This window comes from Aedes aegypti, chromosome 3 (assembly GCF_002204515.2).
Source record: "Aedes aegypti strain LVP_AGWG chromosome 3, AaegL5.0 Primary Assembly, whole genome shotgun sequence".
NCBI classification, from domain to species: domain Eukaryota; kingdom Metazoa; phylum Arthropoda; class Insecta; order Diptera; family Culicidae; genus Aedes; species Aedes aegypti.
The window spans coordinates 224,803,027-224,820,313 of record NC_035109.1 but is presented as its reverse complement, the minus strand read 5'-3'; the positions used below and the strand labels follow the sequence as shown (position 1 = coordinate 224,820,313).

Genomic DNA, 17,287 nt, shown 5'->3' with positions numbered 1-17,287 from the left:
CACTCTAACGGGAAGCGTACCAGAAAGTCGTCAATGTTGTATGGGGAAAAATGAGAAAAAAAGGTCTGAGGTCAAGTATAAGCAACCTAGAGACGAATTAGTCCAAAACCCACTTTAGTGAATGAGAATCATCCATCGATGTAGCGAATTGTAGCAGTTCAAGTAGTAAGTAAAAAGTATTGAATATAAAAAAGTTACTCACCACAACCCACCGTTTATCGAAGCTGCACAACAAATTGTCCGTACAGAGAACGGCATGGCGTCACATTGGGCCTTCGCCATATTTGCCTGTATCGTCAAGGCGAGGTTTATTAGGTTGTTCAAACTATGCGGTCAACGCAAAATGCCGGGAATATCATGTAAACCATTCCAGAGGTTTCGGCCACATCCGTTCAGATTGAACTCCACTGTACTTGAGAAGGAAAATTCCTGTAAATATGACTGTTCCCGTAAATATGTTTGAAATATCAGGCATTTTGATGAATCCAGTTGACGGCACTTGGAAAAAGTACGACCATAGATACGTGAACGGAATAACGGCGATTCCGAAGCACAGCATAACAATTACAACACGGGACAGTTCTGCTGGTGTTGACCATCCTTCCTCTTGGAAAGCAGCCAAAGTCAAGATGTACAGGATCATTGCCACGATGAACACTAGGTAATCCCACAGGAACGACACAGTCCAGAAAGTTACTGCGTTTACTCCACTGACGAATTGCAGCAGTTTTGCACCCGAAGCCCTTTCCTTTATGTAGAACATGATGTACATTGCGCCTACGAAGGCCATCGCGAAGCCTGTATTGAATGCCAGTTGAAATCCCATGTTACTGCCGGCCTGTAGTCTTAGGAATCTTATTCGCGAACTGTACGGCAACGGTTTGTTGATGACTTCTAGCGAACAGTTGGAACAGAATGTCCTTAAGATTGCATTGTAGATGAGATTCAGTGACAGTGGAGCCGTATGGTAAGCCTTATTGTTGAACCAAGCTGTGAAGTTATTTTCAGTTTCGTCGACAGTGGCTCCGACCATATAAGTGTTGTCCACTGCTTTGATATTTTCTATCGACTGCGGAGAAAAACATATTTGAAGCATGACATGACTTTAACTAATTTTTAACACACATACCTTATTTAAAATATATTCAGAGAAAGAACTGGATATTGTTACAAGCTTATTGCTTGGAGCAAGCTCCGTAAATAATTCTATATAGCTGTTTGCCACAGAAGCTTCAGTATTGTTTGTCTCGAGAACTGTGATAGTTTTGTCGTATGATCCGAAAGAAATATTCAGTGGAGGTAGAACGACGTTGTTTGGAAAAGAACGGACTATTATAACAATGACAATGATGTAGAACATAGATAGCGTAGTTTGTAGTAATGAGATCTTCCACGCTCTGATGTAACTTAGGTATTTCTTCAAGAACATCGCTTTTATCTGATTAATAACCAACAACTTTCCGGAAACCGAAGTGTGAGTATCGTTAGCAGATTCAAAGATATGGTTGAAATAAAAACCATCTAAAGGCAGCCGTATGATATCATTTGGAATGATCCAAGATCTTCGCATCAATGTTGTGTCGCTCCAAGACTCGTTGTTTTTATTTAAAGCATTTGAAATATATAATGTATAGTTACATTTAGAAAGATGAACGAGTTACTAACCTTCATTGAAAAACCCTCGTCTAGAACCGTAGATTAAGGGTGATGCATTAGCTGGATTATTGCATATTTATGGTGTATTTTCTTCCAGTTTTCCCGCCAAAGATGATTTTTGGAAACGTGTGATGGGTTACTCCTGTTCAGGACATAGCCTAAGCTCTGTGGTACCAATATTCTGTTTCTGACTTCTATACTGGGGATATATACTGTTTTAAAGCAGATTTGTGAGATGTGTATGGATTGCTAAATTGGACTTTTTTAACACATTTAATCACCTGATAACCACCGCCCAAAGTCTCTTCTTGCATGGAAAAATGGGGATCTAAGGGCTTTTAGATTTCCCGTCAACCAATTATCGCCGAATTCTCGATCTCCAAGGATGGTCCGCTTCATCCATAAAGTGTGTTGACAGCAGAATGGTTCTGCCGATCTTTTCCCGCTGTAACAAATTCCAGAGTACTCTACGAGCTGCGGGATCCATCCCAGAAGTGGGTTCGTCGCAGAGCACGACTTTCGAACCGCCACACAAAGCGATCGCGATAGAAAGTTTACGTTTCATACCACCAGATAATGTGTGTGACTGAGCATTTCGTTTGTCCTCTAACTCTAAAAGTTTCAAATACTTGTCAATTTCTTCAGCTATTTTACTTTCATCAAGACCCTTTAACTTGGAGAAGAAGCGTATATGCTCCGATACTGTTAGTTCATCGAATAAAACATTATGCTGCGGACAAAGCCCTAACGAATTCCTCAAGTTTTCAACATCGTACCGGATGTCGAAACCGTTTACGATTGCTGTTCCACTAGACGGAGGAAACATACCGGTCAACATCGACATCGTAGTCGTTTTTCCGGCACCATTATGGCCCAGAAGGATGGAAATTTGATCCTCATATAAATTCAACGATAGATCGTTGACCGCGATTTTAGACCCAGAAAACTTTTTGGTCAATCCCAAGATCTTGATACCTGCGTGTTTCTCCGTTGGTTCTTCCTCTTCATTATTCTTCCTATCCTTCGTAAGATATTCTCTGTCCAAGGTGTTCACCTGTCGATCGTAAACTCCACTCCAGAATTCTCGTGTGAGCAAAAAATTCCACTTCTTCGGGATTCCAAACTTTCCGGGAGCCACCTGTTCTATGTAGAGTGCCACCAGTAGGTACAAGCAGGCATCAATCAGCAGCATCATTATAATGTGTGCAATCGTAAGGTCGTCGTCCACCGTGACCGGTGAAAACAGATTAGCCCACTGCAAACCGATTGATGTACCTTCGTGCTTCATCAGGAGCATGAATCCGTATCCCATGGCTGTATTGCACCATAAACTGGAGGCCAGTTTTGCTCCCAGGGACATCCGATCGTAATTGCCGAATGTGATATTGTAGGGAGTCAGTGAGTAGAACCAAATTATTCCCGCCATACCAGATGCAATGTTTGCTGGAAAAGATGAAAAATGTCTTTGATTAAGAAGTCACTCATTTAAGCTTTTTAGATACACCAGTTTAAATTACGAAATAAATCATAAAATTTTAATGTCGAGGAAAATTTAGTGCTATATTCAATCAGTGGTCTAGAAGCTTCGATTATAACACAGCGTAATAAAAATAGCAGTTTTTCGTGTCTCAAGGATCAGATCATTTTCCAGTAAATTTGATTTATTTATTTATTTTTCCTAGCCGACTTGAACAGTGTTACAAGGGACCAGCCTCGGCAGAGCTAATCCTCAGCAGCTAACAGCCAGCGCGCCATAGGCGCTGCAATTCTAATACAATGTAAGTGACAGCCGTAGGTGCTGCATTCCAGCACTCGGCACCCGCACGCATTCTCTCTATTATATTGTCGATGGACGTGTTCTTTCCGCATATAGCGAGTATGCGATCTTTCACAACAATGAAGTGGGGACAATCAAACACGACATGGTCCGCTGTTTCCGCCACACCAGCTCTGGCACCTGGGCATTTTTTTTAAATTATTGGACAGGTTTGAGCCGGAGGTCACCGATTTGTATGAAATTTTCACCAGAGGTAGAGCTTGTGGATACATGACCAAAAGTAAAATTCAAAAAATTATAGTGGCCTACTTTCCCGGAAAACTCTAGATGAATTTCACTATGTATCGTAGAACAAAAGTCTTCTAGTGAAATCGAAAGGAAATTCTATTAAAAATATAATCTACTAAAAATATAAAAAGAAAAACATTCAATATGGAGAAAATTGTCGGAAAAACTATCGTCTGTATCATGGAAAATTTTCGAAAAAATAGTTTTTGTTTCATCAATCCATACTCTAACTTTCGAGGTGCGTTACGGGTTAAGATCTACCAAATTGTACTCTTGCTGTATCTGTTCTTGTGAATACTTATTAGTTACGGTCGGAAGAGTATAAGAGAGTAACAAGCTACTAAGACCACCTATTTGTCCTAGATGATGAGGAGGTCGAAGTGGAAAAGTGGCTCAATCAGCATCTGAGGTTGGTTTCAACGCATGAGACAATTTCTTTCCAAGTTCAAGAGTTTATCTTTCGATATCTAGGAGGGAAACGATTCCGAATCAGTGGAGTAGCAGACCTCTTAACTTCTAAAATAAGCTTTTTGTTTCAAGGAATCTAAATGTCTCATGCGATGAAACCTGTTCACAGTTTCAAAAAACGACCTTATAAGTAGAAGCAATAATTTGATACGCTAGAGTACCGATGCATGGTCAAAATCAGTATAATTCAACCAGCTTAGTGGCCGAACCTGATTAAGGGGCGCGCTTTTAAGAGTTTAATAGCGACAAACTGTTTTCTCCAAAAGGTATAAATAGCGGTATCTTTTTGTAAAGAGGCTCTATGCAAAATGGTAAAGAATGATATTTGTATATAAAACGACTACTTCATTATCTATATATAAATAAAAATGGAGTGGTGTTTGTATGTCACGATATGGCTTCCGAACGGGTCAACCGATTTGAATGATTATTTTTCCGTTTTGTCGTCAAGTGTTCTGACGTGTTTGTGTGTATAAAGATCCCAGGATATTCACCGGGAAAGTCGGAAAAACGAGCGTGAACGGAACTGTCATTTTGTATGGGACGATCCATAGCGTTTTTCAACAGCCTACTTGATGGCAAGACGAAGTTTGCCGGGCCCACTAGTTTCTCAATAGTAATGGAGTAGAACGACATGCACTAAACAAAGGACACGGGTATACCACAAAGATCAAAGAAAACTGGTCGCAGTGGTTCATCCCGAACAGAACAAAAAAAAAAAAACTTTCGTCCATGGACGCCAAAGTGGTGGTATCTTTTTCCGTTTAGGTGACAGAACTGAAAAACCGATGACCACCCGCACGCTTTCCATAGGACAATGTGTTCTATTGTGGGCCTCATAACCATGCCTTAACGGCGGCAGTAATTTACACGCATTGTTAGTGTAACGCAGTAAACCATTCTTCCCTTTCCAGTCAGAAGAAGCTTTTCGTCAATCGGAGCACTCTCCATTGGCGTCTATGGGAGCCGCAAGGAAGTTCTTGTAACATCAATCATTATGCTAACGTTTGAAGGATCAAATTTTTAGATCCACTTCCTTGAAAACGTATCCAATATATTCTAAATGTGTTGTTTCGAACAGGACGTCTTTCCTACATTGAGTCTTTACGATTCAACGGACGACAAATCAAACGAACGACTTTCACTTTTAACTGATTTATTATCACTGAGAGACAGCATGCCTACTCGTGGGGAAACGAGAGAAACTACATTCTTACAAGCCTTATATATGCGCACAATACGGACAGACAAAACATACAATAATTATTCATTACGCACGTTCGCTTCTCAAGCTAGGCGTTAAGCACACCCGTCTGCTCGGGAGAACATGCCAAAACAAAAGAGCAATAAGTTCCGGAAAGTTACTCGCGAGTAACCGAGCAAGATGTGATTTATCATGGGTTTGCAAGCAAATTAAATGTATAACCATTTAATCGACAGTAAAGTACCAGCTTCTAGTGAAAAACCCTTAAAAACCATAAATCTCGGAGGGGAAGCAGTTTTTCCCCAAAAGCATAATTGGCTCTGAACAGCTCCAAACACGTTCACGAATCACTTGGAGCATTGCTCGGGAGCACGAGAGATGCGAATAATTCAGCGCTCTGACGCTCGGGAGCATTTGATTTTGTTTTTATTCCAGTTCAGCGAAATGTTCGACACTGAATATTTTGAGTAAAATGTAGAAATCTTTTAGGAGTTATTGTATGGTTTGAATATTTTATAGATTGATGAAAATACGTTTAAAAAATTACCTTTTGAGAAGAATGTGCTCAGCATAAAGCAAAAAGTGATCGTCGTAATGCTGTAGACAACAGGAACAACCATATTAGCAGCCAATTGGAAAATTCGAATATAGCAATGTCCGTATTGGTGTGAGACTCGCACACAGCAAAATAGTAATGAGGGAATCGATATCGACAGCAATATGAGGGTCTCACGAACAAGCCGCCAGTGTAGCCATCCGTTGAGACCCATAACCTCATGTTTCTTTGAGTTGTCGCTCTTTTTCCAACGTTATGAACTAACAGTGTTGATGCAGGAGTAGAAAAACGCAATCATTATAATAGCTGGAAAGATTCTCCAGGCCCCCTCAGTAACGGGTCATTGTAGAAGGGTGGGTATGGAAACCGCTGCAAGTTAACATAATCAAACCAATATTGTTGATACTTGAGTCATCGTTCATATTTACCTGCAGGGAGACGGTCGGCAGTTGAGAAGTATCGTTTTTCACAGCCAGCAAGGATCGTGTGATCGCACTTTGCACTGAGGCGAATCCTCAGCGTAATAATTTGCAGGGTACCCACCATCGGTGTAGTTCACTGCCCGGGCACCATAAGTTTGAATGGAGGAAATACGAGAAAGGTACGCCAATTTGCCCAGAACTCGGCTCCCGGTAGCATAGTTGTACGCATTTCGCTTGGATAGCGCAAGGCGATTGTCCAGATTATCAGGTAATTCCGTAATGTTCTGAAATATTTAGATTTGCAATATATCAATACAATTCAAACTCATGTTTCAGTATACCTTGAGATCATCTCAAATCAACTCCAGCCAAATAGTTGTTGGTTATTAATACGTTATACATACTCTTCGGTCGTTGAAACCTTTTATTCTCACATCTGTCCTAGAGATCGTGCAGCTTTCTTCATAACTTGTTCTAATATAACATTTTTTGGAGTAAACGCCAGCGTCAACTCAATAGGATGATTCGTTATCATAGTTCTGGGAAATAGTACAGTTAATATTAACTGTTTCATCATAATGCTTCTCCGCTACTCACCGTATGCTTGCAATGCTGCTCACATTAAGGCTACTGAATGTGGTGGGTTTGCTGTAGGTGGAAGGATTCACGAGTCCTCGAACTAGAATCAGCAATGCACAAGCCAATACTGGAATAGTGATTCAAACACTGTTTGCACATAGTGCCTTCTGGATGATCCAATTTTTCCAGAGGAGCAGCTTGAACTTTTCCCAATCGCTTCTCTCATTTTGCTTTTAACACTTGAACAGGAATGACTTGCAAGTGATCTTTAGATGTCTTGCAACTATCACACTATCGACGAGAGCACAACAGCATAAGGAAAATTCCAAGATAATTACTTTTTACAGATAATTACGTTTCCCTTGCAGTACTCGATGTCATGCAATTTTCACTGCATGCAATGCGCCAATACTGAACAGTTTTATCTACAGAACGAAAGCAAAGACTATTAAGATTTTTGGGGCTTCCGAAATTGTATTAGGAACATCTGACTCACCCGCCGATGGTTGTCATTTTTGGTAGCCTACACTTTACAGCACCCGCACCAACTTCAATCATGCCTAGATGGATACTCGTGAATCACAAACAAACCACCAGCGGCAGATTTGTGCGGCATCAGTACTGATGGCACAGAGAGGGAATATATAAGGAAAATGACATACTTACTGACAGAGGCATTCCACACTACCATGAACCCAGATGACGCTAGAACTGCTGCACGCGTTTGGATGCTTATGTTTGCGCCACACACAAACTCATTGCGAAGCACGTGCTGCTTTGCGTAGTGTCTGTGAGGCGCAAGCATGTACATAGAGCTCCGGTGTCAATGAAGCGAACGATGCTAGGCGTTACTGTTTTGAGCAGGGGAGAGACGGACATAACGCCCTATCTATACAAGTTTCGTTGCAATTTAATAGGGAACTTATGTGTTATTTCGGCGGCTTTGTCCTCTTCGACTAGGTATTTTTACCAGCCAAATCTTTTGTAATTTGGCCCCCGTATCGAAAATAATGCAGAATTTAAAAGCTTTGTTTAGTTGAGAATTTTATACTTCATTTCACTTATTTAGTAAACATCTACAGAGCACTGAATACAAAATTTCATGCCACAATTTCGCATAACTTATGATCTCGCCCTAAAAGCCATTGGTAACTATGTGTGTAGCTCGTTGTTTCTGAGCATTTGAATGGATTTACACGTTATTTAACAACTCTAGGATGAAGAAAGGATCATTCGCTATCTGCCAGTGGCGTTGGTTTGGATGCTTATTCATTCATTTGCTCAGAAACAACGAGCTACACACATGGTTACCACGCTCGCTAGATCGCTGCGCTTCACGTCTTCTTGTATTAACCGGATCGAAGGCGTAAAAAACTTTTGTAGGTTTGCTGTCCGATAATCTAGCAACAATACCCGCCCATCGTATCCTTCCAGCTTTGGTCACCTTCTGGATACTGTGTTCATTGCAGAATGGACCAATGCATGAGTTCACTATCTGACGTTTGAGCGGTGCCGTTTGATTTACGTGACCATGGCAAAGAGTGAATTCGGCACCGCAATAATGTCAAATTAGTGAACTCGTGCATCTATCCATTGGTCCATGCAAGAGTTCACTTGTTTGACGTTTGAGCGGTGCCGAATTCACTAGTTTCCATGGTCACGTAAATAACACGGCACCGCTAAAACGTCAAATAGTGAACGCGTGCATTGGTCCATGGACCAGTGCACGAGTTCACTATTTTTACGTTTGAGCGGTGCCGAGTTCACTCGTTCCCATGGTTACGTAAATAGCACGGCACCGCCCAAAGGCAAAGAGTGAACGCGTGCATTGGTCCATTGGGCAACCTCGTGGTTCATCCTTCTTTTGTAGCCCATAGTAGGCACGACTTCCACAGATGATGCGCCTCCGTATTCCACAGCTATCATGGTTACCAGCCATCAGCAACGAACCTAGGCGAGTCTGACTTTTGCTGCCTCACTTTCAGGTGGGTGTACACTGTACAGGTCTTCCACATTTTCAAATGTTCGGCCGACAATGTCCATATTATCCGCGAAGCATACAAATTGACTGGGTCTGTTGAAATTCGTACTCCGGCTTTTCAGCCCTGCTCTCCGCATAACACCTTCAAGGAAAATATTGAACAACAGGCACGAAGACCCATAACCAGGGTTGGGAAATTCACCCTACAGTAACCGAACAAAGCCAATCACAGTCAGCGAAGCCAGTTAAACTCACGCCCATCGCTGCTGTAGGCAAAAAGCCTTGAGAATTGCAAACACCCGTTGCTGAGGGCAACCCAAAATTACTGTAGAAAAATGTTCTATTTCCCGCAGCAGTATGCGGCGCCGCCATCTTTTCGAATCCAACATGTTCTAAGCAACCGTTGGATACTCAAATGCATTTTAATTCGGATACTCAAATGATCTTGGCTGCTGTCAAAGGTGGGATTGGGGTTGCCATATACGTGATTTCCCGCTGCATTTCCTGCATTTAGAGCCTTCAATGACATTAGGGGTATTCACTTAACGGCGTAAAATTTCGCGTATATTGCGGTAAACCGATTATTTGAAATCTTTCACAAAAATAGGTAAACGACGAAGGGAACATTTCAAATTGGGAGAATCTAACAATCCAAGAATGCGTTTGTCACTGTAGCAACTGTCATCAAAGTATCAAAAACAATGTTTTCCGATTAAAAAAAAAAACGCGAACCAAGAAAAGGTTTAAAAGAAAATCTCTGATCAAGAACCTTGCAATATTGTCTGGCGAGGAACGAAAACCGACTTCAGAGATCATGGAAGTTGATTTGGACAATTTTATCAGAAGGCGACAATTTAATCAGAAGCAATTTGGTGTTAACAGATGACAACGGGTAGCTCCAACCAGGAACAGCCAGCGAGAATTCTCATCTGTTGTTCCAAAACAGACAAAAACGCCGTTAATTTGGGAAAACTTTCCAAATAACTATCTGGTACCAAATTTGCTGTTCATATTCATGTATGCATTATAATAAAGTCTATGAATAAATTTATCATTAAATTTTAAGCATCGTTTATCAATCAATCCATATTATTTGCTACTCTCAATAGTGCGGTATAAACCATATTTGAATGCAACTGAACAATCCCTTGGTAAATCTTAATCATACGAAGCTTTTGATTTCGTCTCAGTTTCCGAATATAAAATGCATAAATAATTTCACCTTAGTCAGTTACTGAAAAAACGCAATTCAAACACAAGCACATTCTTTGGTTCTATATCTCGATGTCGGAGCTTCTATAAGCAAGTTAATTAGACATAGTCTTCGAATTTCGGTTTGGAATGATGGAACCCGTTAAAGGGTCGTCAATTAAGCTAAAAATCAAAAACATATTTTGAGCTCCTACAATAACACTCTGGAATGTCTGTCATTTGTGGTGGATGACTAGATTATTAATTTCTCATTTGTCATTGCACTGACACAGAACAGGAATATTTCATTTCAAATAATTCATCCATCATATTACGCGTAATCTCATTTTACGCAACTTTAAGTGAATACCCCTATTAACTATGGACCAATGCACGAGTTCATCATTTAACGTTTGAGCGGTGCCGTGTTATTTACGTGACCATGGCAACTAGTGAATTTGGCACCGCTCAAACGTCAGATTAGTGAACTCGTGCATCGGTCCATTAAGAGAATTCATTCACCCATCACAGGCTACTTGATGAGATTCACGTTTTTAAACTACTGTACTGGGAAGAGCCACGTGATTTTCGCGAAATTCAAGCCTACTACTATTACTATTCCCAGCTCTGCCCATAACATTGTCGCAGTCCCCGGTGAGATTCAAACGAACTGGAATGATCTGGTCCGTTGTCGATCGGCCGTCAACGAAGCCGGCACGAACTCGTTTACTACAGGTGACAGACGACGGTAGACGATCTCTTTGAAGCCCTTACAATCTAACTTGTTGCCTTTTTTGTAGATGAGGCATATTACCACTTTTTTCCTCTCCTCCGTTAGCGGTCCTGTTTCCCAGATTGTGCCTATCAGCCTTTCCGGGCCCATCTTTATGAGTTCAGTATCGATACAAACCTTGCCAACAGTCTTATTGTTCTTGATTTGGTGAATGGCATCCTTGACCTCCCTCAAAGTAGGGCTGGTTGGTTTCTATTGTCCGCAGGACGTAAAACGGGGTACAGTATGGCCCATAAAAAAATGCGAAAATCATAATATCATGTTTTATGGTAGTTTTTATATAGAAAATATAGATGAAACATAAATATCATTCATTACTTGTATTGTTTAATCTATTCAGACTCAGTTTATCGCTTTGGACATAATTTGTATGTGTTACTTTTACCTTGCCAGAGAGGAATTGGAAGCATACCTTCAAATTTTATCATGCGAACGTCGAGTTCCAATATCTGTGTGATGAAAGCTGCTAAACACCAACGATGGCGTGAGATTCTAAACAGGTCTTGTTTCCAGCATACGCCCATATCAAATGATAGAATTGGTTCATACCTGGGTCATTGGAGACTTAAACATATTTTCGAAAAAAATGGCTCATTTTGGAGAGCTTTGAATGAACCTTCATATAAGTGTGATAAGCGGCTCCGTTTTGCTCAAAACCTATGAGCTAGTATTGATATAAGTTGTCTCTAACCGAAGGAACCAATTTCATCTTCAAAAATCTGTTATAAGCTTCTGTATTTATGTTTTATTCAACTTTAACAAAAAATAAGGGCATGTCAAACCTATAAGACGCAAATGCCTCAAAACTATGACCCTGGCAAAATATTTTATTGTGATAATGAAAAACACGTTCTCTAAGAACTCCTCTATCCTCTAATACCAAATAAACTAAAATTTTCAACAATAAAGTGTGGTTTTTGAAGGTGGAAAGTTAATCACCAGAATATACGACAATCAGATGCTGTTTCTAGCTTTGGACGAACAAAACCTTTGAACTTCTTTGCTTTATTACATTATTTAGGACAGTGAGAAAAATATGACATAAGATGTCCTGAATAGCGAAGTTATGTCAGAATATACTACAATAATCAAAAATTACATTCACTAGCAAAAACAATTAAAATAACGCTTGTGGATCACGATCAAACAATTTTCGCATTTTTTATGGGCCATACTGTATCTTTGATAATGCGGGTAGCTTTGGTAGTGCGGGACGCACAGCATACTAAACGAAATAACATAACTTCTTTTAAACTGTTAAGCAAAATGAATGCAAAACTGAAGCGTATTCGTATTGCACTTCAAGCAAAAGCTTTTTTTTTTGAATCGATAGCATTTGATTCATTATATATTCATTATAATATTACAAATTCAAAATATTTTAGTATTTTTGAAACGCTTACATTTTTTTATTTATTTAGCCCAGGAAGGGAGAAACCAATACAAAATTTCTCTACGTCACAGTGAGCCGAGATTTTGCTGTCACGAACTGTCACTGTGAGCCCGGGTCTTGAACAATGGACAAACATTAAAAAAGGGCGTAATTAGACAAAACATATTTTTGCATTTCATCAAAAGTAGCAAAAATCGATTTAGAATCAATTCATGCACATTCAAAAGTAACGTCACGAGAGCACCGTTTATTCTAATTGAAAATAACGTATTGGAATAAGGCTCTTTTGAATGTTTTCATTAAAACTGAAAACTAAACGCATAGAAAACTGTGGACCTTTTTCAATGTTAGTCCAGAAAGATCGAAGGTACACAACAATTGAAAACTAGCGATTTTCACTAAGCCTGCTTTGATTGTCGTTGGCAAGCTGGAGTTATCTTGCAATTTGAAAAACAAATTGTATCCAATTTCGTGTGTAGTATCTGTGCCTCCCTCCCAGATTTAGCCCAATTATATTAGAACTTGAAATCGGTCCCAAATCGCATAGAAAAATCCAGCTATCGACATGTAGCCATTGCGGGATACGTTGAGCTTTTGATAGAACTTCAGCGGTGTTTTTGAGACCTACACAGCTCACAGTGGGCGCCCTCCATGCAAATGTTGGCCTAAAGTACAATTTTCACTCAAAACGTTTACAAATACCAATTTAATGGAAATGGTGGCTGAAATAAAAAATCGATATTTCTGGTACACTTGACAGAATTGGTTTAAAACAGCACATTTCTCTAATTTAATAAATAGAACTGTATGCAGATCAAAATTTATTACCAGTTTATAGTTGAATATCGTGTGAAAACTTTTTGTGGTTTCTGAATCTATGCGGGAACTGATAATGGTAAAAAAGTTGATATTTATAACAAGTTTCACAGAGCAACCAAAAAATAAATTGTCTTATCTTGGCGCAAATGAAGCCATTATCCAGCTTTTTACGCTAGCTAAAAAACTGATGGGGGTGGTTCGACTTTGACGTTCCTTGGCCACAGATTTTTTAGTATAATCCAAGCAAGCTGTAATTTGAAATTGAAAATAGTTGAAATTGTTGTCAAAAATTGTTCACTCTCCTGTTTTGCATGTCCAAATTCCAAAATCATTAATTGCATTCTAAATTCAATTCTAAAATAATTATTGCTTTCTCTTAGTAATCTTATTTCTTCTATACTATTTTAGGCAACGAAAGAACTAGTCAAGCTTGTAGAAAGTACTATGGATATCCAATAACCTAGCCATAGAGCTAAGTAATAAAACGTTCATCAAATTGCCAATGGAAGTCCATGGAATAAAGACGACAGAAGTATATTGATTCCATCAAACGACAAGTTTGAAAATTAGCTTGTTTGGTTTTTAAACAGCACCATACATTGCATTGCTATGTGATTTGCACATCTATATATAACTTGTCAGCTTGTTCGAACACTTCTTCCATGTTCAAAAAGTGTATATTTTGTGGTTGGGGGGATATTAAATATGCGTAGGCGTAGTGGGAGGGTGGTGTGGATTAGATTTGATACCCATTTGAAGCATGAACTTAACATTCTTACCGGCATTAAAAACACAAGCTACGTTTTAAAGTCAAAGCCAACAAAAACAGTGGTATGGCCACGATCAGAGTAATATCTTGTTTGGGATTAGTAGGTCCTCCAAAGTGTTCCGTGGTTCTCTCGGAAAAATCTTCTAGTTGACGGATCAATATGCCCGCTGCCGTTGACTGTTTTTCGTTAATCTAGAAAGAAGAATACAATAGAAAATAGTTGAAATAAAATAGAAAACTTGAAAATATTTTTGGTTTCCATATCCTAGTAACGACATTGAAAATTTTTGACGATCCATGTCAATAAAAAATATTGTCTTTACCCAAGGCATACTTTGACCTAGCCATAAAGATTATAGCATATGCAAGAAGCGTCAATGAGCCTCTGTACGTGCCATAAATTCTTTTGTTCTTTTAACTTTTACTGTGCGCCGTGTGTTGGTGCTGTCTCGCTCTCTCTCACGGGCAACTTGAAAACAGCGCGCACAGTAAAAAGTCCAAACGTTTTATAGCATGCATAGGCTCATAAGGGGTAATTCAAAAATTTGCCATGGATGGATAAATGATCATTTTAGGGTGCTTCCTAGATATCTCACACAAGACTTTGTTAATTTTGTAGGAGCTCTATGTTATACACTTCTTGACATTCTGAAATTGTTAATATGTCAAATACGATTAGGAACTTCTTCAAAACAAAGCATAAGCATTTAAAATGAAAACATTCAGGAATTAGAAAAATTCAAAAGGATAACTTTCAGCTGACATATGGTGTGATTAATCGTAATAGGTATATACCGATCGATCCGAAACTTTGTGGAATTGTTATTCAATCCTGAAGCTTTCACTAACATTTGTTCCAGTCATTTATTTGAACACTAGTAAAGTTTTTTTTAGCACACATAGAGTATCTAATAAATTTGATCAATCGATTTGGGCTACTTTTGAGGTTCTGGCCTACCTCTGTATGAAAGTGAGCCACTGTAAGTATCCAGCCATTTGACCGAACGCCATTTGGCCGAATGGGTAATTTCTCCGAGTGTCATTCGACCGAATTATGAAATAAAGTCTGGATCTCTATGTTGCAAATGAGTTGGGTTCAGGAGTGCGCTCCAAAAGTGCATTAAGGTATCCCGTCCCTGGGTAAGTGTGACCTAAAAAATGCAGTTCAGACAGATTGTTGAATTTGTTGTATATAATTTCCAAACAAAAACATTATTCAAATCCAATTGCTCAGTCACATTACGGCAGTAGGGAGTCGATGCCGGTTGTGGACCCTTTGCGTATTATGGACCCCCTACAGAAAAACATAAAATTAACACTCAAAGCAATCTTATTCGTATGAAAATCCACCGGGGGAACTTCGATTGCTTTGTTAGTCAGCAGTTTCAGGCAAAATATTTGGCTTGAGGCGCATAAATACAGATATTTGAACAGTTTTTGTAAATGACTCCACAAAATGTATATGCGTCTAAGATATCATTGCGGAAAAGCGCCGAGAACAAATTTCAGCTACTAAGGGGTCCATTACTAGCATTGAAACCCTTTGTTCGCTGCTGTTTGCACGAACGCTGTTAGCTCTCAGTTATTAACTGTGGAAGTGCTCATAAGAACACTAAGCTGAGAAGCAGCCTCTGTTCTAGTGAGGACGTTAATGCCAAGAAGAAGAAGATGGGATTAAAGCCCTGCAAACATCTACAAAAATCCCAAACAAAATTAGCTCAAAAAGGATTTGTTTCTTCAACAACATCCTTCATTAAGGTGTAATGAATGGGTCACCTTTGAATCACCACCTCTGAAGCTGAAGAACACCATTTTTATGGCAAGGATGGTAAGGAAGATATGGGAGATTGAATTTTCAAATATTTTTAAATTTTGAATCGCCCTAATGACGTACATATCGGACACATTAAATGCAATTCGTTAATCAACCTCAAAATATTGACCGTTACTATGAATACTCAACCATAATATTTCCTGTTGCACACATGTTCGATGTATTGGAAGGTATCAATCTTTAACGCTTTTTAAAACGACGTTATTGAAATTTGTTTGCTTCTTTGATGATTGTTGCTAGCTCATCTCATGTTTTCGAGTTAATGAAAATTAGTTGATTTTGCACAGACGTATCAGAAAAAGTAAGGGGGTCCCGTAGCCTCGAGGTTACGCTTTCGCTTCGTAAGCGAAAGGTCATGGGTTCGATTCCCAATCCTCCCTCACAAAAAACTCCGTCCAGTCACCAGAAGACGCCGCACGAAGGACCGTGTGTTGGGGAAACGCATCCATCCTTCCGTCAGTATCAGATGGTGACTGAGACAAACTGACCCTCTTTGTAGGCTGTTGCCTCACACGACACGGAAACATGGCAAAATGAACTACCGCACACCAATGGACTACGGCTAGATGGATATGGATTGGACCAACGGCAGCTCTCTCCTCTACCTGGTGGATATGAGAGAAATAGCAATAAGGATATAAATAGATATGATAATCGGCATAGCAGTGCCGTAAATTCGGGTGTAATTGAGTGAAGCTTTTTGAGTTACAGAATGTTTGTTTATTTCTATGAAAATAATGTTAAATTCTAGAATCAAGTTTGGTGTGAAATTGATAGACATCCATAAACTTCTAGTTCTAAACAAGGTTTGGACATGGTGTAAACCTGAAAGTTTGTATGGATGCTAAAAATAGATCTCCAAAACAGATTTTACTATCAAAACTCTTTCCATTCTTGAAATTTAATGATTGATTATTTCCATAAATATTGTCTCGTTAAGAATTTGGCAAGCAAATTTGAATTCAGGAGGCCCAAATTATGTATGTAAAGTTAATTTCAGAACTAACAATAATCACATTGACAAGTGATCAATTTCACCCCGAAATGGGATTCCCCGATTTTTATATTAGAGCTGATTTTTTGGCATTAACATCACATTTGTTAGAAAATTTCGGTGCGTTGGCCTTTGAGGTTCACCGTCGTACTTGTTTTCCTGCATTGATAAAAATTTAGGAAGCATACCAAGAAAACAGTGAAAAATGATCAATTTCACCCGAAATTACGGTATCAGCATACTTTATGCATGTAAGCGCATATATTGATGCTTTTTCGAATCACTACCAACTATGAGGCATGAGTTTTATAACTTTAAAATTGCGAGCTAGAAATACAACAAGGCTGCCAAAACAAATGACGGACTATTTAGCCTCAAAAGAATATCTTTTTTGAATGCAATATTACATCATACTTAAAATTTCATGAAAATTCTTGATTAAAACCGTTAAGGCAACTGTGAGATAATTGAAATGTTGCCTTAAAAAAGTTGCTTATTGTAGATAACATTGAAAACTTTTAATTACTGCCGCAATTGAAAAAAATGTCCAGGTAGTATTGAAA

General features: G+C 39.1%; 1 pseudogene; it reads right to left on the bottom strand.

Moving 5' to 3' along the window:
• Positions 1-339: 339 nt before the first annotated feature.
• LOC5570565 lies at positions 340-7,622 on the bottom strand (annotated as a pseudogene).
• Positions 7,623-17,287: the final 9,665 nt, after the last annotated feature.